The sequence below is a fragment of the Trachemys scripta genome, chromosome 3 (genome assembly GCF_013100865.1).
Source record: "Trachemys scripta elegans isolate TJP31775 chromosome 3, CAS_Tse_1.0, whole genome shotgun sequence".
Lineage (NCBI taxonomy): Eukaryota > Metazoa > Chordata > Testudines > Emydidae > Trachemys > Trachemys scripta.
Window position 1 is genome coordinate 32,040,998 of NC_048300.1, and position 23,226 is coordinate 32,064,223.

The 23,226-nt window shown below is 43.8% G+C and overlaps 1 protein-coding gene across 1 annotated transcript in view; it reads left to right on the forward strand.

Annotated features, from left to right (window-relative positions):
* The window catches only part of SPTBN1 (spectrin beta, non-erythrocytic 1), a 196,511-nt gene that overhangs the window by 31,320 nt on the left and 141,965 nt on the right, over nt 1-23,226 (forward strand). The window lies entirely within an intron of this gene.

Consider the following 23,226-nt stretch of genomic DNA (forward strand, 5'->3'; position numbering starts at 1 on the left):
GCTGAATTTATCTATTTATTTATTCCATTTGCCTGATGTCAGCCCCACTAGCAAATACTTAACAAGACCCTTTTACCTTCAAAACTGCACACTCCATGCTACTCTGGCATGCCAAAATACCAATAGTATTTCCCCAAATAAAGATTGTAATAGCAGCAGGCTTAGGAAAAGGAGGGACCAAGCAGTGATCTTGTATCTCTTTAATTTTAACCCGTTGGTATTCTCAGAGTGCATGAATTTTTAATGGAGAGGTGTAATTACAAAAAAGCTAACATAACATAATCCCAGGGTTTATACTAAAGCTTCTTATGAGCGTTTCGTGCATTTCAAAGTACTCAATTAATTTATTTACTTTGGAAGAAGATGCACAGATCCAGATGTTCCTAGTATATGCTGGTACAACTTAGTACCCCAAACAAGGTTGCTTTAATTGCTGTTGACCTGATTAAATATGATTCCATTTAAAGTATTGATTGCCACACACTGGTAATGTTTCTGTTTCATTTATTTAACTGTTACCCTCATTGAAATCTATCCTCAAAACTTACTTCTTTTTTTCTGATGCCCAGAGGAAGGGAGTTTTAATGTATTTATTGGAAGGGAAAGGACTCTAGATTATCCCCTCTGTAAGGTTTCAAAATGTGTCCTGTTTCTCTGTGTCTAAGGCACAAGCCAGACTCTCTATCACTGGTTCTGATCTACTTCCTTATGAGCTGTCTGAACCCAGCTACTATTTCTGAATGAAAGCTAAAATGTGGATTGTGTGCTATTTTTGTGCACTTGAAACATGGAAATTAGTCCTAGTTGGGATTTATAATTCTGGTTAATAGATTCAATCCAGTCTAATATCTTTCTTTTCTTAGTCCTGTTCTGATTCATGTTTGTTTCTACTTTGGATTTTTAAAGTACATCTTAATTGCTTTGCATAAAAGGTGCTTTTATTCTTACCTTGTAGTGCCTTGCATTATATGAGGGTACAACTGACAAATATTGTGTACAAAGTTAAAACATACAGCGACACTGGGAATCAATTCAAGTAATTAAGAAGTCTAGATCAGGGGTAGGCAACTTATGGCACGTGTGCCGAAGGCGGCACGCAAGCTGATTTTCAGTGACACTCACACTGCCCGGGTCCTGGCCACCGGTCCAGGGGGCTCTGCGTTTTAATTTAATTTTAAATAGGGTGACCAGACAGCAAATGTGAAAAATCAGGAGAGGGGGGTAATAGGAGCCTATATGAGAAAAAGACCATAAAATCGGGACATCTGGTCACCCTAATTTTAAATGAAGCTTCTTAAACATTTTAAAAACCTTATTTACTTTACATACAACAATAGTTTAGTTATATATTATAGACTTATAGAAAGAGACCTTCTTAAAATGTATTACTGGCACGCGAAGCCTTAAATTAAAGTGAATAAACGAAGACTCGGCACATCACTTCTGAAAGGTTGCTGACCCCTGGTCTAGATGAACAAACCCACACAAGTTTGTGGAGGATACCAGGCAGGGATATTTGCAAGCGCTTTTGGGGACTGGATTAGAATTCAAAATGATCTTCACAAACTGGAGAAATCGTCTGAAATAAAAAGGATGAAAGTCAATAAGGACAAATGCAAAGTACTGCACTTAAGAAGGAATGCAAAGTACTGCACTTAGGAAGGAATAATCAATTGCAGAAATACAAAATGGGAAATGATTGCCTAGGGAAGGAGTACTAGTGGATCACAAACTAATTATGAGTCAACAATGAAAAACTGTTGAAAAAAGTGAACATCATTCTGAGGTGTATGAGCAAGAGTGTTGTAATCAAGATACAAGAAGTAATTCTTCCACTCAAGTCAGCACTGAAAAGGCCTCAGAGGGAGTAGTATGTCCACTTTTGGTTCCACACTTTGGGAAAGATGTGGACAAATTGGAGAAAGTTTAGAGGACAGCAACAACAATGATTAAAAATAGAAAAAAAAATAGGTTTCTTTCTTCTGGAGAAGAGAAGACTGGGGGAGGAAGGAGACACATAGCAGTCTTCAAGTATGTAAATGTTTGTTATAAAGAAGACGGTGGAGATTTTAAAGAAAAGGTAAGACTAGGCTTGTCGGGTGTCCGGTTTTCGACTGGAATGTCTGGTCGAAAAGGGAACCTGGCAGGGTCCCGTCAGCACTGCTGACCAGATACTAAGAAGCCTCTGGTAATTGGCTGAGCCTTAATCAGTGGGCGGGGCATTCACCCAGGCCAGGGCTTTATAAAGCAGCGCACAAGCTGCTTTTTAATCATTAAAAAGGGGATAGAGAATAAGACTGAGAATATATTATTGCCCTTATATAAATTGATGGTACACCCTCATCTCGAATACTGCGTACAGATGTGGTCTCCTCATCTCAAAAAAGATATACTGGCACTAGAAAAGGTTCAGAAAAGGGCAACTAAAATGATTAAGGGTTTGGAACGGGTCCCATATGAGGAGAGATTAAAGAGGCTAGGACTCTTCAGCTTGGAAAAGGGGAGACTAAGGGGGGATATGATAGAGGTATATAAAATCATGAGTGATGTGGAGAAAGTGGATAAGGAAAAGTTATTTACTTATTCCCATAATACAAGAACTAGGGGTCATCAAATGAAATTAATAGGCAGCAGGTTTAAAACAAATAAAAGGAAGTTCTTCTTCACGCAGCGTACAGTCAACTTGTGGAACTCCTTACCTGAGAAGGTTGTGAAGGCTAGGACTATAACAGAGTTTAAAAGAGAACTGGATAAATTCATGGTGGTTAAGTCCATTAATGGCTATTAGCCAGGATGGGTAAGGAATGGTGTCCCTAGCCCCTGTCTGTCAGAGGATGGAGATGGATGGCAGGAGAGACATCACTTGATCATTGCCTGTTAGGTTCACTCCCTCTGGGGCACCTGGCATTGGCCACTGTCGGTAGACAGGATACTGGGCTAGATGGACCTTTGGTCTGACCCGGTACGGCCTTTCTTATGTTAAAAGTCCAGTTGCCTGCAGTAACTGGCCTCTGCCACTGGGGGGTGAGCAGAGCAGCAGCTGCTGCTGGAGCCTGGAGGAGCACTCAGGGACGCTTCGGGGGAGGGAGGTACAGGCGTCTCCCACGTCCTGCCCCAAGCGCGGCTCTCCCTGCCCCACTCACCCGTTTCCCCCCCCCCCACCTCCGGAGCGTGGCTCTCCCTTCCCTGCCCTGTCCCAGTCAGCCCCCCACCCCCAGAGCCGAGCTCTCCTTCCCCTGTCTTGTCCCAGTTACTCACCCCCAGAGAGCCGGCTCTCTCTCCAGTGTCCTGCCTGACACCTCTAAAGCCCTGCTCAGCTGGCAGGGGGAGCAGGGCCGGCTTTAGGCCGATTCAGCCGATTTGGCTGAATTGGGCCCCGCACCAAGAGGGCCCCGCGCTGCAGCTGTCCATCCCGCCCCCAGCTCACTTCCCCCTCCTCTCCTCCCCTGAACGCTCCGCCCCCTCCCCTGCTTCCCGCGAATCAGAGATTCGCGGGAAGTCTGAAAAGAAGCAGGGGCGGGCCGGCAGCACAAGGTAAGCTGGGGTGGTGGGGGCGGGAGAAGGGCTCGGGGAGGCGCGGCCCCTTCCCGCAGGCCCCAGCGGCTCTGGCCCGGCTTGGCTCCAGCCCGGCCCCCGCGGCCCGGCTCTGGCTCGGCCGGCCCCCGCGGTGCAGCCTGGGTCGGCTCCGGCCCGGCCCGGTCCCCGTGGCTCGGGTCCCCCCCCGCGGCGCGGCTCGGGTCCCCCCCCCATCCCCCCCGCGGCGCGGCTTAGGCCCCCCCGCGGCGCGGCTCGGGTCCCCCCGTCCCCCCCGGCGCGGCTCGGGTCTCCCCGTCCCCCCGGCGCGGCTCGATTCCTGGGGGCGGGGCTTGCAGCAAGCCCCGCTCCCAGGAATCGGGCCCCGCTCTTGCTAAAGCCGGCCCTGAGGGGAAGGGTGGTGGAGAGAGCAAGAGATGGTGTGGGGCGGGGAAGGAGAGCAGGGGCAGGGCCCTGAGGGAAAGAGATGAAGCAAGGGGTGGGGCCTTGGGGGAAGAGGCAGAGCAGGGAGTGGGAGAGGTTCAAGCGCTCAGTGTCCAGTTTTCACAAATGAGAAAGTTGGTACCAGGGTATCAGCAAGCCTATCAGGGGGCTAGGGCACATGATTTACGAGGAGAGGCTGAGGGAACTGGGCTTATTTAGTCTGCAGAAGAGAAGAATGAGGGGGGATTTGATAGCAGCCTTCAACTATCTGAAGGGGGGTTCCAAAGAGGATGGAGCGCGGCTGTTCTCAGTGGTGGCGGATGACAGAACAAGGAGCAATGGTCTCAAGTTGCAGTGAGCGAGGTCTAGATTGGATATTAGGAAACACTATTTTACTAGGAGTGTGGTGAAGCACTGGAATGGGTTATCTAGGGAGGTGGTGCAATCGCCATCCTTAGAAGTTTTTAAGGCCTGGCTTGACAAAGCCCTGGCTGGGATGATTTAGTTGGGGTTGGTCCTGCTTTGAGCAAGGGGTTGGACTTGATGACCTCCTGAGACAGGGATGGGCAAACTACGGCCCATGGGCTGGATCCAGCCCGCAGGATTGCCACCCCTGTGGCACCGCGGGCCCTGCGCCGCTGCTGGAAGCGGCCGGCACCACGTCCCTGCCACCTCTGAGGGAGAGGTGGGCAGAGGGCTCCATGCGCTGCCCTTGCCTCCGGGCACCGCCTCCCGCAGTTCTCATTGGCCGGGAATGGAGAACTGCGGTCAATGGGAGCTTCAGGGGTGGTACCCGCAGGGGAGGGCAGCACACGGAGCCCTCTGCCCTCCCTCCCCCGGGGCCGCAGGGACATGGTGCTGGCCATTTCCGAGAGCAGCACAGGGTCAGGGCATTCAGGGAGGCTGTCTTAGCTCTGCAGCGTGGTGCTGCCACCCCAGAGTCGCTCCAGGTAAGCAGTGTAAAGCCGGAGCCAGCACCCTTCCCGGATCACAACGCCCTGCCCGAGCCCGCTTGTACGCCCCACACCCCTCCTGTGCCCCAACCCCCTGCCCTGAGCCCCTCTGCCGCATCCTTCCTGCGCCCCAACCCCCTGCCCTGAGCCCCCTTCTGCGCCCCAACTCCCTTCCTGCACACCGCACCCCCTCCCACACCCTACACTCCCTCCCGCACCCCAACCCCCTGCCCCAGCCCTGCATTCAAGGCCCTGCATGCAATTTCCCCACCCAGATGTGGCCCTGGGGCCAAAAAGTTTGCCCATTCCTGTCCTTAAGTTTCTTCCTACCCTAATATTCTATGATTCTATTACTAACCTATGAATGCCATGCTAGTTCTCTTACTGTTCTGCATCGTTTTAGTCTTGGAAGGGGATGGTTTTTCTTCCTCACAGAGTTGATGAGAGAAGTTAAGTAAGCCGTCCTGGGCATTTTAGTGTGATTTCCTGCTAAATAAAGAAATAGAAGTTTCTCTGATTTATCTTTTCAGTCAATACCTTCAACAAAATCCCTGTAACACTCAAGAAGGAAGAAAGTTTTTCAAAAGGAAGAAAGTTTTACCAATATTCTTGGCATCTGAACAGATAATTTATCTGAAGTGGGGTGTCCCTAATGCTATTTTTTGCCTTACTATGTTATTCACGGTCTTCATAATTTTTTCTAGGATAAAGGATTCATGGTGTAGGCCAATGAAAATTGTTAATTCAGCAGTGTCAGCATAAACTGAATATACTTCCACTTCCCTAGTTGTGGTCACTCTCAAAGATATCCTTAGTATAGCATGTGTGTAAAATAAAAGCCACAACTGAGTATGGAGTTCATACATATGGTACATTGATATTTTGACTGGATGAAAGAGAGACATCCAACTACAGATACCACACACAGAAGCTTGACTTGTGTTCTAACATAGCAAGTATCATTTATAAATGTTATCATTCCACAGCCACTAGGCTACCTGGAAACTCTGGAGTTTTGGAAGGGCAGTGTTATCTGGACCAAGGGACAAAGTTCTTGGCTTTGGTCCAATAAACATCTCCTTTGGGAGGAAGACAGGTGTGAATGACTTGCAGACAAGACTGGCTGTCTACTTTCACTTTTCTTTCTTTTTTTAATTGGCTGGAAGTTGGAAGGGAAGAGTTGAGGTTAATATTTGGACATTTCATAACAGAATCAAGATTTGCCTCTCCACAACAAAACCAATTATGAATATTGGCTTCCATGCACAGCTGTATTTGGAGATAGTGGCCAAATTCAGACCTAGTGTAAATAAATTTGACTCTGTTAAGGTCAGTGGACTTGCACCTGTATATATCAGGTCTGAACTTTGGTTTAGTGCATCTTAACAAGCTTTTGGGAATAACTAAGTAGCACCTATGGTCCTTAGTTTCTGAGTCAGGGGGTAAAGTCACAAATAATTAAAGTTGTACACTTGAAAAGAATGAAAAATCAAATTGAACATAATGAGGAGGACAGGCCATTAGCCTATGGGTTGGAAACAGAGGAAGCATACCAGGAACTATTCAAGGAATAGAGCCAGCAAGTAGTGAGCGTGATACATGAAGAAACTGGAGAGGGAGTGCAGTCATTTTTCAGAAGCTAAGAACATTTGCATCAGCTCTTCACAATGTAAAATGGAAGTTTTCACTGGTCCTCTTCATTTTTTACCTTCTTTAAATCTTTAGTGTTTTCCTGTCTCCTCAGTGTCTCCTCTCCTTTAGCATAGTATTAGAAGCCATTTAGGGTAGGGTAACTTTAGACAAGTAGGGTAACTTCCAGGACTGTCTTTCTGGTCTGTGTTTGTACAGTGCCTAGCACAATGGAGTCCTGTTCCATGACTAGGGTTCCTTGGGTGCTATCATAATGCAAGTAATAAATAATAATAATTAATAATTTTGTGAATCAAAAGGCAGGGGCATCCTTAACTGATGAAATCTGTAGCACAGCTCTGAACAGAGTGGGATATTCCAGGTCTCTACTAATTCTCTTTGCTGGACCTCCAGATTTAACAGAGCTGCCTTTTTTAGATGGGAATTAGATTCATAACTCCCATAGGCCCCTTTGAAAATCCCAGCCTTTAGATCATTTGAGCTGTGTGAGTACTTCATAGGAAAGGATGAAATCATTTTTCAGGAAGAGTGTATCGGCATGCTGTGGACTGTGGGAAAGATTAAAGAAAATGTCAGGTCCTCCAGCAGAGTCACAAACTGTTCCTGGGGTGATGAGGGAGGGGTTAGAGTGGGTACTGTGTGACTAACCGTGCTAGAGCAAATGACTGTGTTCACACAAGTAGTTCGCAGAGACATTCTCCTGCATTGTATATTACTGTGTTTGATTTTCTTCGGTAAATGCCCGATGTGGGTGTTTGGATTTTTTTGCGAAATATCAGCATCCTATTTTATTACATTTCCTTGCCATTGTATGTTTGTGTAAAGAATTGAAAATATCATTTGAAATGTACGAAGTCCTTGCCACTAGTTATACAAAGTGCCAGCAGACTCTCTTTATATTTTCAGCTTACTTATTATTTACTGTGAATATGATACACTGAAGATTTCAAAATTCCTTTTGGAAAATAAGTTTCATAAACTAAATATCAGATTTCTAAAACCTAATCTTTTAAGAACTGGATTACTAAAGTAGGCAGATTAACCTGGATTTCATCAGGAAGGCTGAAGTTCAGATATGTATCTGTATGACTACTGGAGAAGTGAAGTTCACAAAATATACTGAACAAATACAGTTCATATTTCAATAGAGAACTTTGTTTTATGCTATATGTTATTCTGCATACCATGTAGGGTCACTATAAATCTGTTAAGTGTGTCTGGTGGTGGTGGGGAAACTCCATAATTATGCAACTAGATGAGCATAGTATGTCAGCACATAGTATGGTGGACGTTTACTAAGCACCCCCTCCTGGCCAAGGTCGCTTTGCAGGCAGTCTGCCTCTTTTAGCCCCTCCTACATGCCCCTTAAGAACAGAAATTATTCTTAACAATCCTCAGGATCGCAAAATAAAGTCCACACTAAGTCCATAAAGTCCAGTACCACACAAGTCCATACTAAGCTCTGATGTCTTCTCTGTCAGCTGGAGCTCTTCTTTTGTCGCAATCTGTTCTCACAGCCCACTATTTCAGCTGGGGAGCTTAGCCTTCTGGTGCTGGTCTCTAGGCCCAAACTCTGCCCAGGATTTCGCCACTGGTGCCTTTTTCTCCACGGGTTCCTCTCTGTCACAGCTCACTTTGTCTCAGTGTCTTCCCTGCTACACTTTCTCTATGCTTCCCCACTTCATTGCAGTCTCCAGCTTTATAGTGCACCCACCCTCGTCTCTCCCCTTGTGGCTCATTCTGTAATCAAGAATAGCTAGCACTAGCTCTGCAACCCGTAAGGGGCCGGCTGCTCTCTTACAGAGCACATACTAATAAAGTCCATTTAAAGTCCATGCCATTTAAATAGCATAATTTTTGTTTTCAATTCACTGCCTTTGGTGATTTTGATTAGCTGTTTTATCAGGAATTCTAAATAGATTTACTTTTGAAATGTGATAGGTTTAGTGTTTGGGAAATTAAATAAAATGAAGTAGTGAGGCACTGATTGCTTTCAGAACCTGCCAGATACTGAAAACCAAAATCGAGTTCTTATTTAAATATGGCATTGATAATAAATGATATCTACTAATCCATAAACAAAGTTTGTTACTGAGAGAAAACAAGTGGAGTTGAAAATGTAGTTATTTATTTTTGAATGAGAAATTCTAGAATATTCTTCAAGCATAGCATCCATAGTTAACTTATTAAAAAGTCAGAAAGCAAACAGGTGATAGAAACAATATGTGAGATACTGTCCAGTGAGTAAAGCTTCATAAATCTTAACATCTGTACTCAATTATGAAGCCTCTATGGATGTATTTTTTCCTTAGTCCGCATTTCGCACTATGAACTAATAGTACATAATAATAAAATCTTGGCTATCTGCCAGCACAAATAGATTTTTGGCTAACTTCTAGAGTGTTTGTGGAAGTAGAAAAGCAATGCAGCTGTTGGGTTGGGTACTTTCCAGCTGAGGATACATTTTCCAGACCAAAAAAAATTCAAGTCAGAATGGAGTAATACTCTGATATTTTGTGGATCTTGGCTTTCTGTTTCTTTTCAGTTTGTCCTGCGTTAAATGTTATGGCTCTATAGTGTTTGTATTCAAGGTATTTTGCTGTGCTTCTTACAGCCGAGGAAACCAGAGAAAAACTGTAAGTGAGTTGTTTATTTTTTCCATGAGTATTTTTTAGGGAGACAAACTAAATGTATTTTGACATCTCCTTTTGTCTTTTGAAGTTTATAGCTTAAGCCTTGTGTCTGTGTAAAATAGTCTAGGTTCTAAATATATCACCAGTGTTTTTCTTTGTGTGTTCACTGCAAAGAGCCATAAAACTCAAAAATAATAAACATGGAGTATGTTAGATGAAATATGCATTAATCTTTTTTTTTTTCTAGCCTCAAACTGAGTTCCACTTAATCTGTGTAGTCGTAGGTCAATGAAGCAATATTCACTTGTGGCTAGTAGCTGTTTATAGTAAAGCACCATGACATTCCCAGTGATAACAGTAGCTAGATATTTAGATAGAGCTTAACTCATTTTGTTTATTTGCCTGTTTTGTTCAGTTGTTTAGATACCTGTGAAGATACTGAATGAAGATAACTAGTCAACCATAGAGGTTTTCTTTGAAATATAACCTAGGTTATGGTAACTAGCCATGAGTTTTTGAGAGAACCTGAGTTCCTAACAGAAGCAAGGAAGAAGTCTGTCACTGTGCTGTCTGGTGTTCCACTAATGGAAGTGGTGACCTGGAAGAGATGCTTTCATGCACAACAAACTAGCAAGGCAACTCCCAGGTCAGCATGGGCTTGAAGCACTGCTTTAGCTCGGGGTGGGGGGGGGGGGGCAGGGAGTGGCTTGTTTCACCCTATAGTCACCCTCTGACTGTTTCAGAAGACTAAGTACTGCACTCCTCAAATGAATGGATGGCTCTTGCAACACCATGACAGCGAAGAGGGAGGGAGTAAAATTAAAAATGGAGAATGGAACTTGGAGAGCCCTCCAGGATGACTTGGGAAAAGCTAGGGGAAAAATGTCCAAGGCACCGTCTTTCATGTCCGATAAAACTTTGTGGTTTAGATTACTTATGGCCCAGTCACTTTTAAAAATGCATTTATTAGCCTTGCATTGTGTACTTTACAGGACAACACGAAGCATTTGTGGAAACGTATTGTGGTGGCCTTTAAAGACTGGCCATTTGTCTTAGGGTACGTCTATACTTACCTCCGGGTCTGGTGGTAAGCAATCGATCTTCTGGGATCGATTTATCGTGTCTTGTCTAGACACGATAAATCGATCCCGGATCAATCCCGGAAGTGCTTGCCGTCGACGACAGTACTCCTGCTCCGCGAGAGGAGTACGCGGAGTTGACGGGGGAGCCTGCCTGCCGCGTGTGGGCCCGCGGTAAGTTAGAACTAAGATAGTTCGACTTCAGCTACATTATTCACGTAGCTGAAGTCGAACTATCTTAGTTCGAAGTGGAGGGTTAGTGTGGACTAGCCCGTAGATACCTAAATACGTTATAAGTGTTCAAGGTACTTCCAATAGTAAGTGTAGGGGAGTACAAGGGAATGTTACAGATACGGTTCTCAGTATCTGTTTATTTTTGGTAAGACAGGCACATTTTTAAGAACCATGTGGTATATAAAAAGAGATAAATGCCCACATTTCAGATTAAACTGCAGAGGAGAATAGGTGCAAAAATACCCACAAAAGACCTTGACCACTGTTAAAACACCAGAAAACTACATGATTTACCCAAATTATTTAAGATGTAGCTTTTCTGAACTATTCCTCCGTCTCCTTCACCCTGTCTCCCAGGGTGTTGAAGCACAGTGTGCGTGTGTTTTTCTTTTCAGGCTGCCTCAAACTGTTCACTTATAATGCACTGAAAAACAATTTGACTTAATCTAGATGACATTAAATCTCCTAACCCATCCCAAAGGTCATTGGAGACCTATAGGCGTGCATCTAAAATTAAGGCAGTAATGATATGTATTTCTTTTTCTTGACTGAAGAGGCCTAACTATTTTATCTGTACATCAGATGGAAGTTTAGGGGGAAAGATTTCTGTCAGTCTTGTCAGGAGTTGGCTAAAAGAATGTGAGGAATGTAGAAAGGAATCAGCAGCTGGGGTCCATTAAAAGCTTCAGTATGGCCGAATATAGCCAGTAAGTTTAGTTTTACCTGACATCTTTCTCTGTGAAGAATTAGTTTAGAGAGGCCAAGAAGAGCAGGATGATGTGTGCTGCTTTCCTTTTGGGACAATGAAACAGAGTTAATATTCTTTTTGAGGAAACATTGGGCCAAACCCTGCTTGCCTGTTGACGTCAGTGAGGCTACTCAAGCAAGGTTTGACTTGGGGGTTTATTGTTATTCCTGATGCTTTTCTTTCTTATCTGAGGATTTTTTCATAAGGTTCTCTATCTTGCTTCCATTTTTGCATACACACAAACATAACCCCATGTTTTGCAGGCGACACATATTTAAGAATTTAAAAATTCTAAAAACTGGGCATGCATTTTTTTCTAGTGCAGCAGTTGTACACACAAGTTTCAATTCACATCCATGAGCTTAGTGAGTACAAATTGACACTTGTGCATGTAAGTGTTGCTCCAGTGAAAATGTTGCACCTGCAAAGTGCAGACACATGCAGAGGCTAGGATCTGAAATTTTACTTCCTTGTCTAAGGTATTTTTTGGGCCCCCATCATCTCAGTATGTAGGTGCCAGCAGTATCCTGTAGGCTCTTTGTAAAGAGAGAGAGAGAAATTTGTGTTCCTGAAAAGCTAAAGAGAAATTGCTAGTGTAAAAGGCAGAGGTTAAACACTAGAGGAAATGCTGCAAAACAGAGGTTCTTTCTAGTTATTGCACATAAATGTGATGTGGACACTGAAGATGAATACACTAAAGATTGTGCAGCACTCAGATATGGATGTAATGGGGTCATATTTGAAACAGACATTCTTGGCCTAATTCTCCAAAATGCTGAGCACTTGCAGTTCTCATTTTTGTTTAATTTTTCAGTGGTGGGTCCATAGTAACTAGGGTGCGCAAGCAGTTAAAAAACTTAATTGCGATTAATAGCAAACAAATAGAATAAAACTTATTTTAAATATTTTTGGATGTTTTCCACATTTTCAAATATATTGATTTCAATTATATCACCGAATACAAAGTGTACAATGCTCACTTTATATTTATTTTTATTACAAATATTTGCACTGTAAAAACCAAAAGAAACAGTATTTTTCAATTCCCTTAATACAAATACTGTAGTGTAATTTCTTTATCATAAAAGTTGAACTTACAAATGTAGAATTATGTACAAAAAATAACTGCATTCAAAAACAAAACAATGTAAAACTTTAGAGCCTACAAGTCCACTCAGTCCTATTTCTTGTTCAGCCAATCACCCAGAGAAACAAGTTTGTTTACATTTGCAGGAGATAATGCTGCCCGCTTCTTGTTCACAGTGTCACCTGAAAGCGAGAACAGATGTTTGCATGGCACTATTGTAGCCGGCATCGCAAGATATTTACATGCCAGATGCGCTAGAGATTCATATGTCCCTTTATGCTTCAGCCACCATTCCAGAGGACATGCATCCATGCTGATGACGGGTTCTGCTCGATAATAATCCAAAGCAGCACAGACCGACCCATGTTCATTTTCATCATCTGAGTCAAATGCCACCAGCAGAAAGTTGGTTTTCTTTTTTGGTGGTTCGGGTTCTATAGTTTCCATGTCAAAGTGTTGCTCTTTTAAGACTTCTGAAAGCATGCTCCACACTTCATCCCTCTCAGATTTTGAAGGCACTTCAGATTCATAAACCTTGGATCAACCTCGGTCTCGAATGATATTCTTATCGATAAACTAGGCAAATACAATTTAGGTGAGGCTACTATAAGGTGGGTGCATAACTGGCTGGATAACCGTACTCAGAGAGTTGTTATTAATGGTTCCCAATCCTGCTGGAAAGGCATAACAAGTGGGGTTCCGCAGGGGTCTGTTTTGGGACAGGCTCTGTTCAATATCTTCATTAACGACTTAGATATTGGCATAGAAAGTATGCTTATTAAGTTTGCGGATGTTACCAAACTGGGAGGGATTGCAACTGCTTTGGAGGACAGGGTCATAATTCAAAATTATCTGGACAAATTCGAGAAATGGTCTGAGTTAAACAGGATGAAGTTTAACAAAGACAAATGCAAAGTGCTCCACTTAGGAAAAAAAAATCAGTTTCACACATACAGAATGGGAAGAGACTGTCTAGGAAGGAGTACAGCAGAAAGGAATCTAGGGGTTATAGTGGACCACAAGCTAAATATGAGTCAACAGTGTGATGTTGTTGCAAAAAAAGCAAACATGATTCTGGGATGTATTAACAGGTGTGTTGTGAGCAAGACACGAGAAGTCATTCTTCTGCTCTACTCTGCTCTGGTTAGGCCTCAGCTGGAGTATAGTGTCCAGTTCTGGGCACCGCATTTCAAGAAAGATGTGGAGAAATTGGAGAGGGTCCAAAGAAGAGCAACAAGAATGATTAAATTGAGAACATGACCTATGAAGGAAGGCTGAAAGAATTGGGTTTGTTTAGTTTGGAAAAGAGAAGACTGAGAGGGGACATGATAGCAGTTTTCAGGTATCTAAAAGGGTGTCATAAGGAGGAGGGAGAGAACTTGTTCACCTTAGCCTCTAAGGATAGAACCAGAAACAATGGGTTTAAACTGCAGCAAGGGAGGTCTAGGTTGGACATTAGGAAAAAATTCCTAACTGTCAGGGTGGTTAAACACTGGAACAAATTGCCTAGGGAGGTTGTGGAATCTCCGTCTCTGGAGATATTTAAGAGTAGGTTAGATAAATGTCTATCAGGGATGGTCTAGACAGTATTTGGTCCTGCCATGCGGGCAGGGGACTGGACTCGATGACCTCTCGAGGTCCCTTCCAGTCCTATAATCTATGAATCTATGCCAATTACTTATATGGGAACATATATTTGTAATTTTATGACCTATACACACCCTTCCTGCATGTAACTGGAAGAAGGAGATTTCAGTCCTATTTTGCAAATGTATACATTAGTTAAGTGTTTGTGGTGCATAGGCTGATATCTGGTCTGTACCTAAATCATGGGGTTTCTGAGTAATGCTAGAAAGGTAAATGGGGTAGAGTGAAGTATCCATCTCATGGAGGGTAGTGGATAAAGATGGGGTCTTGTATATGTGGACCATAAGTGGAGGTAGGTATTTGTGATGTAGTGGTATCCAGATTGCACCATGAGGGCAGTAAGGATTCTTATCTCCAGTGCAGAATGCATTCACAGGTCACTATTAATTTTTTTTCTGGCCTGGATAAGTGGGCAGGACTGTTACTGGTCTGTTCAAAATTAAATGTTGCATTTGTCAGAGTAAGGAAACCAAGTTAAGGATGATGTTGGAAATGTAACTGAATCTTTTCAGATTTTGTAGGCTTGGTTTTTAAGGTCTCCAGTTTTTCAGGTGCATATGTTAGCATGTAGTTAGCTAACTGCCAGGTTGTGGCCCTAAATGTTTATTTTTTTAAAAAAATTAACTGTAGCAATTTTAATAATATTGTTTTTAAATTAATTTAGATCTTTTTACAGCCTCAACTTTCTCCTAAGGTGTTTCTAAATCATTTGGGATCAGGCAACTTATATGTATCTTGCAGAAGTAGAAGCCAGTCTGTGAGAGTGCCAAGTTGTAGAAACAAATCCAACATATGTTTTGTTATTCTTGGATGAAGGGAGCTGAATATTACTCTTTATAAATATAAAGTCTAATTGCTATTCAGCTATTCTTTACAAAAAATTAAAAATGGTAAAGTGAATTTATTGTTAAGAACCAGACTGACAGCCACAGAGGCTGATGTCCTCTGTACATCAACACAAGAGGAACAATATGGGCTAGATAAGTGCAAGCTTCTTCCTGCCATCCTAAATGGACATCCCATAAGCATGCGAGGATAGTTCAGACTCTATGCATATTCAGCCTTTGGCGTCTCTGGGGAGACTGCCAGCAAGAATACCAGTTATGATGTTGTTTGCTGTGACATATACATCTGACATTTAGGAAATGGATGGAGACCACCAGATGTATGATAACAGTTTTTGGTCACAGTCAACTTTGGCTAAATTTATTCTGGTAACCTAGAGGTGGAAGTTTTTGTATCTCATTTCCAGCCCTCTGAGCCATCCAATCTACATAGCTTATTGTAAGAATGTCAAGCAAATAAAATACGGTGAGCAGTGTGTTAGTCAGGGAATAGACAATTTGCATAAGTAATGAGATCATTTGAGATGGTTCTTCAAAAGATAACTAGTTATAGAATAATAGAATCATAGACTTTAAGGTCAGAAGGGACCATTATGATCATCTGGTCTGACCTCCTGCACAATGCAGGCCACAGAATCTCACCCACCCACTCCTGTAACAAACCCCAAACCTATGTCTGAGTAATTAAAGTCCTCAAATCGTGGTTTAAAGACCTCAAGGTGAAGAGAATCCTCCAGCAAGTTACCCGTGCCCCATGCTGCAGAGGAAGTCGAAAAACCTCCAGGGCCTCTGCCAATCTGCCCTGGGAAAATTCCTTCCCGACCCCAAATATGGCGATCAGCTAAACCCTGAGCATGTGCGTAAGACTCACCAGCCAGTACCCAGGAAAGAATTCTCTGTAGTAACTCAGATCCCACCCCATCTAACATCCCATCACAGGCCAGTGGGCATATTTACCGCTAATAATCAAAGATAAATTAATTGCCAAAATTAGGCTATCCCATCATACCATCCCCTCCATAAACTTATCAAGCTTAGTCTTGAAGCCAGATATGTCAGATATGTCCACTACTCCCCGTGGAAGGCTGTTCCAGAACTTCACTCCTCTAATGGTTAGAAACCTTCGTCTAATTTCAAGCCTAAACTTCCTAATGTCCTGTTTATATCCATTTGTTCCTGTGTCCACATTGGTAGTGATCTTAAATAATTCCTCTCCACCCCCCTCCCCCGATATTTAGCCCTCTGATATATTTATAAACAGCAATCATATCTCCCCTCAACCTTCTTTTGGTTAGGCTAAACAAGCCGAGCTCTTTGAGTCTCCTTTCATAAAACAGGTTTTCCATTTCTCGGATCATCCTAGTAGCCCTTCTCTGTACCTGTTCCAGTTTGAATTCATCCTTCTTAAACATGGGAGACCAGAACTGCACACAATATTCTAGATGAGGTGTCACCAGTGCCTTGTATAACGGCACTAACACCTCCTTATCTTTACTGGAAATACCTCACCTGATGCATCCCAAGACCGCATTAGCTTTTTTTAACGGCCATATCACATTGGCGGCTCATAGTCATCCTATTATAGTCAATACTCTGAGTTAAATCAAAATCTCTTGATAATCCTTGGGGAATAAGAGTAACTTGAAACTGACTGACTATATAGTTTATTTCTATGTAAAATGTCCTAATAACTCTTTAAAGTAAAGTTAAAATAAAGTAAAATTAATTTAGTCATAATAAATTCAAGTACTGTATTAGGAAGTAAATCCGGATGTGGTTATGACAGAATTATTGTCACTATAATCATATCCTATTAAACACAATAGTGTAATTCACAGTGAGTAATCAATGAGTTTCTTTTAAAATTAATTCTTTCCTCAGATCTGAATAAAATTGTTTATTTTCTGTTATCTGATAAATAATGCATCGGAATCCAGTATATTTATGAGAGTAAATACAAAAGTTCTTCCCCTTGGAGGAAATAGTCTTTAAAAGCTGTGTGAGAGAAATGCTGTCTGGTAGTTGATTCTCTTTTATAAACCACTTAATCTTTTTGTAGATAATGTCAAGAACAGAGAAACTCTTTTTATACAGTATATTTTAAAGAATGCTTTGAAATTAAAGGGCTTGATCTGGTAATTATGTGAATGCTGGAGTAGACACCATAGTGTTACATTAGATCATCAACTGTTCTGTTAGTGTGAAAGCACTGTACCCTTAGAGTTCTGTGTATTTGGCTACTCACAGTGTATGACAGCTAAACTTGATTTTCTGTTCAGTACACAAAGTCTGTTGCATTGTTAAAATTGCTATTTCAGCTTAAAGCCAGGATATTTTAAGTCAAGTAAGTTGCATTTTTGAGCTAAATCTTTTCTCTGTCAAAAATACTTTTTAGTATGTGCCATATATTATATAGTGTATTTCTTGCAAGTGTTTTACCAGGCACCTTACACATGACTGGAGAATGCTACAGTAAGCTAATGATAAACAAAACAAGTGTGTCCTGCTTTGTGCTGACTATATAGTTCAGTAGAGCAACTCTGCACTCACAAAGATCTTGCTGAAATCATCAAGCAGCGGATAACTGAGCAAATACCATTATTGAGCAGAACTTCAGTGAAGGTAACATGCTGTCACTGAAAGACATATATTTAAGTCTTTTCAGCATGCATCTGTGATGTGTTTGGAGAATATTATAGACAATATATCATGCTTTAAGTAATTAATGGTGATCACATACTTCTATTTGGGCATAAGCTTTTGTGGGTAAAAAAACCACTTCTCTGTGCATCTGAAGAAGTGGGTTTTTTACCCACAAAAGCTTATGCCCAAATAAATCTGTTAGTCTTTAAGGTGCCACCGGATTCCTCATTGTTTTTGTGGATACAGACTACCCCTCTGATACATAATAGATACTTTTGCAGCTGTAAAAGTATTGTCAAACATATTTTTCCCATGTTATATTTATTTGTCTTAAAGATACTGTGTCCAGTTTTTGAATAGGGACAGGCATAATTTAGGAATGTGACTTAAGATTTTAGCTAAGGAGAGCTACAGGGATTCCTTTTCTAGAATAAGAAACCTGAAAACTTCACCTGATTCTCATATTGACCTTCCTCTTGCTCCCCCAGAGCCCTTAGTGCAGTATTTTTCAAACCATGGGTCAAGACCCACTGTTGGGTCGCGGCATGTAAGGCACTGAGTCACCTTGCTCTGGTCAGTACCGCCGACCGGGACGTTAAAAGTCCCATTGGTGGTGCTGTCCAGCTAAGGCATGCTAGTGCTTACCTTTTCCGACACAACGCTATGTCCCGGACGCGGCCAGCAGCAGGTCTGGCTTCTAGGCAGGGGGGCCACGGGGCTCTGTGCACTGCCCCTGCCCCGAGAACCAGCTCCAATGGGAACTGGGGGGGGGACGGTGCCCACGGGCGAGAGTCACGCGGAGCTGCTTGCGCGCCTCTGCCTAGGAGCCAGACCTCCTGCTGGCCGCTTCCAGGGTGCAACGTGGTCCACAGTGCACCCCGGCTGCACTGCTGACTGGGAGCTGCCGGAGGTAAGTCCGCGCCCCAATCCCCTGCCCCAGCCCTGAGCCTCCCCCAAACCTGGAATCCCTTCCTGCACCCCAAACCCCTCATGCCAGGTCTCACCCCAGAGCCTGCACCTCCCACCCAGAGCCCTGACACCCTACCGTACCCTGAAGCCCTCATCCCAACCCTCTTCCCCAGCCCTGAGCCCCTCCCACATCCCAAACCCCTCATCCCCAGCACTGTTGGGTCGCGTGCATCAACAGTTTTCTTCAGCTGAGTCCCCAGAAAAAGAGTTTGAAAACCACTGCCCTAGTGGAGCAGTATTGGACCAGGGCTGCAGCTGGAAACACAAGAAGCTGCAGAAAAATATACAAGGAAAAACAGGAGACTTCCCTGGCCCTTTTTAGGCAGACATGCCAACTCTTGCAAATTGATTATGAGAATTGTGATGTCTGAGTAAAATTAAGACTCCCTCATGTGCTCCGATAGAACTCTCAAATGTCAGGATTTTATTTTTTTCCAGCTGCAGCACATTCTTAAAATGTGTTTCCAGTCAAAAAGGAGATACCCCACCCTGAACAAAGCAATGTGATTTCTCCACTGGGCAGTTACTTCCAAAATACTTTGAGAGACCATGAGAATTCATTTACATATCAGATAAACAAAGCTATCAAGCCAACAAGTTCAGAGAAGAGACAATGTAGCTACACCCCAGCAGGGAAGAGAAACTTCATCTGAGGTATAAAGAAGAGGGGAAGGGTAGAGCCCTTCAAGGACACAAAAATGTGGATCCGCATCTGATCTGCATCCGCCAGTATCAACCTGCGATCTGACACTCGATCCTCTAGCTGTCTTCTACCTGTATCCGCACCCGCAGCAGGAAGCCATCTCACAAGGGCTATGGGGGGGAGGGAGGAAGGGAGCGAGTGGGGTCTTGCAGGGAAGAGGCAGCGCGAGGGTGGAGACTGGGGGTAAGGGACAGCGCGAGGGTGGGGTCTCGAGGAGAAGGGGCGGTGTGGGGGCAGGCTGGGGGAAGGAGCAGCGCATCGCGTGCTGTTTCCAGGGGCTCGTGAGCAACGGTACATGGCCATAGCAGTGCATGCTGCAGCATAGTGGGGCGGAGGGGTGGGGTGCTGGGGCCCCTCCCGCTCCAATCCCTGTGTGGGGGCAGGCCCTGCTGCCCAGAAGCTGGTGAGCTGGGCCAGGACTGAGTGCGGCCAGTGCTGCCGGGCTATGGTGGGGATGCTGGCGCTACCCGAGGGTCCCAAGCTGCTGGACAGGAAGCGGCGCGGTGAGGGCTGGACAGCCCTGACTCCGATGTGCCGCCCAGCCCCAGCCACTGGCCCCGAGCGCGCTGCGCACCCCAGGCTGCCTGAGCTGGATGCCGGGGGGCAGGCGCCGCTGGTGAGTAGAGCCCTGTGTGGTTGTATCTGTTATCAATCTGCTATCCGCAAGAATGGTCTGTGAATATCCATGGATTTTAATGGCTCTAGGGAAGGGCCAAACCTCAAATAAGCAATTGAATCAACTGGGGAAAAAAATCCTGACATATGAGAGTTCTAAAAGTGAGGCTTAATTTTACTAAGAAATCCTGTCCGCCTCCCCGGGCGCAGTCAGGGCTCCAACTGTCAGCTCCAGGCGGCTACTCCCCTGCCAGCCTGGGGTGTGGGAGCACTTCCACCAGTCCTGGGGAGGCTGAAGAATTCTTAGGAGCAGAGGTGAGGCTGGGGACTGCGGGGGGCTGGAAGTTAGATAGATGAGGGCTGATGGGGTAGGGGGTTGTATTGATGGTGGGTTCTGAGCAGATGGGGTGCGTGCTGGGAGAGTGAACTGAGGGCAGTGGGGGTTGTGGGGTAAGGGGGCTGAACTGATGGGATGGTGATGATGGGGACTGAACTGGGGGGGGCTGAATTGAGGGGGGTTGGATGGGGACAGAACTGATGGGGGGACTGGGATACAGGATCAATTGCTGGTCCAGAGATGGGCACAGGTGGGGTTGAGAGCTCCTACATTAGGGGCCAAAATCACCGTATCCAGTTAGGGTTGCCAGGCGTTCGGTTTTCAACCGGAATGCCCACTCAAAAAGGGGCCTGGGTGGTTCCTGTCAGCATTGCTGACGGGGTGACGAAAAGTCCGGTCAGTGGTGCAGCAGGGCTAAGGTGCAGACTTCCCTGGCTTTGCACAGCTCCCAGAAGCAGTGACATGTCCCTGCTTCCCCTAGGAGCAGGGGCAGCCAGGCGGCTCTGCGCGCTGCCCCCACCCGCAGGTGCCACCTCTGCAGCTCCCATTGGCCTCAGCCCTCCCGCACCCCAACCTCCTGCCCCAGTCTGGTGAAAATGAGCGAGTGAGCGAGAGTGGGGGAGAGTGAGCAATGGAAGGAGGGGGATGGAATGAGTGGTGGCGGGGCCTCAAAGAAGGGGCGGGGTAGGAGTGGGCTTTGGGAAAGGGGCAGTGCAAGGGTGTTTGGTTTTCAGCAATCAGAAAGTTGCCAACCCTATATCCAGTAGTTGAATGAGAGTGGGCAATACTAATTGTCACATGCACACACCCTGGGGATGGACAGGGGGAGTTCGAAAATCAAGAAACGGATCTAAAAAACATGATGTACTCTTTTTTTTTTTTTTTAAATGTCATGATTTTTGGACCAATTTCATGATTTTTTGGAGTATGACTCATAATTTTTGATCGCTTGAAGTTGGCAATACTGTTTAGGTAAGTTCTGTATTTTTTTCTGAAGGATTTTTGTGGATTTGTTTAGAGTGGATATCCTGAAAAACATACTGAAATTCTCTAGAAAGAACTGTGGAAACCTCTAGCTGTGGCTTTGATCTCTACAATGTCTGTTCCCTGGGTCTCTGGCTACAGCTCTGAAACTTCCTGTATTGATACATATGATTAAGCTGACAGTATGGCCTCCTTCTGCTTCAAATTATTTCATATTTAAAAATTTTAGTGCAAGGCATTTAAAAGAAATAATTACTAATAACTTAGTCATGGCTTATGTCAGAGCAAGTGAGGGAAACGATTTCCACGAAAGCTTATGCGCTAATAAATTTGTTAGTCTCTAAGGTGCCACAAGTACTCCTGTTCTTTTTGCGGATACAGACTAACAGGGCTGCTACTCTGAAACCTGTCATAGTTATCAAAGTCTCTCCTGCAAAGCACTTATTTTTTCTCTGCAGTCTCTCTCCTCTACCTGCTGGTCTGCCTGTCCCCATGGTACTCAGTCTACATTCCAGACATAAGCACTTCTTTTAGAAATGCTTATTTTCTACATCGATCTTGGAACAGCAGGAAAATGCAGGTCGTCCAGTCAAGCAGGTTTGAAATAATGGACCAAGTGCATCTTTACCAGGAATGCACCAGGGATGGATTGGGCCCACGGAATTAGAAAGGAGAATAAGGGAATAGGAGGGTTACAGCTGTTTGGTATACACATCTGTAGATATAGATGATATAGAAATAGGTTCCCATAGGCCACTGAGTTCATCTATGAGAAATTAACCGGGTTCAGTCCTTAAGGTTCACTAATTTTATTTTTCCATTCTGAATTGCTTCTTTTCAAAAACTCCATTTGAAACTTCGGGGGAAAGAGTCATGATTCTTAGTGGATCAGAAGGAATGTTGTAAGTTACACTACACATTTCATATCAAAGACATCTGTGATTTTGCAGTTAAGACTGGTCTAATCTGATGCTGTGTAAAAGATATGAGGCCTGATTCTGGTCACAGTTATGCTTGTTTTACACCAGTGTAACTCCATTGACTTCAGTAGAGTTATTCCTGATTTATGCCAGTGTACAGGTCTGATCAAAAGCATATGGAAGTCAATGGGAGTCTTTCTGTAAACTTAAGGCCTGATCCAGAGCCTACGTAAGTGAGATTAGAATCAGTCCCCTAGTGCTACTGCAGAAATGTTCCTACCATGTAGTGTGAGGACTAATCAGGCTTTTTTCATCCTTTTCTGTGTCTGTTTATTGACGTGGGCAGAAACAGCTTTAAGTTGCTCAGGCTGAAAAATATCTATTTTCAGAGTTTTCTGCTGGAAAGTGTTGGCCCCAAAAGGTAAAATGCCATAAATGAGGGAGTATGATTTTTTTAAAAGGCCTTCCCAGAACAGCTTGTTTCATATTCTTTCATCTGTTGGCAGCTTAGAATAACAGAACTGATTCCTTCCCACCTTTTGTAAAGGTCACATAGCTCACAAACATGCTCCAGTAACAGTATCTTATATAACCACTAGCTATCTCTGTGTAAAATAAGGAGATTGTGTGGGGGAAATTAACCACACTTTTTATTCTAGGATATTTGGCTGGAAAGCAAGCACATCTCATTCAGAGAACAGTAAAGTTCAATTTGTGTTCCATTGAGATGGATTTTTTGTCAGCTGCAAAATGTAAAATGCTGATGGAATGAACCTGGACTCAGTAAAACCATACATCTATCCTTTAAAATATATATAGCAATAGGTTTTGTAACTTGAACTCAAGGTAGGTTAATAACAGTGCTTTGCTCTGATTGCTATGCTACTGTATTCCATTTTCATTTGTCAGTAGGTGGCACCAGATAGCTAGGCCAAATCCAGACCTTGTCTTGAGTTGCTTTTGCTTTGCCATTAGATTGTTCAAGGAGTTTTTGTTTGCTGTACTGGCCATTGGCTGTAGGTGTTGCGTACTTTATTAATGACCACTATGCTGTTTGGGATCCTTTATTGTGTGATAATGATTTAGCAATAATGACAGTCAAACTCTACTTTGTCATATTTCTCTGTAGAGCTAAATCCTCATATAAACATCCTGATGCCTAATGTTGCTTTTGTTATGGCATGATAAGCTTTAAAAAATGTAAGATATGTAACTATGTCAT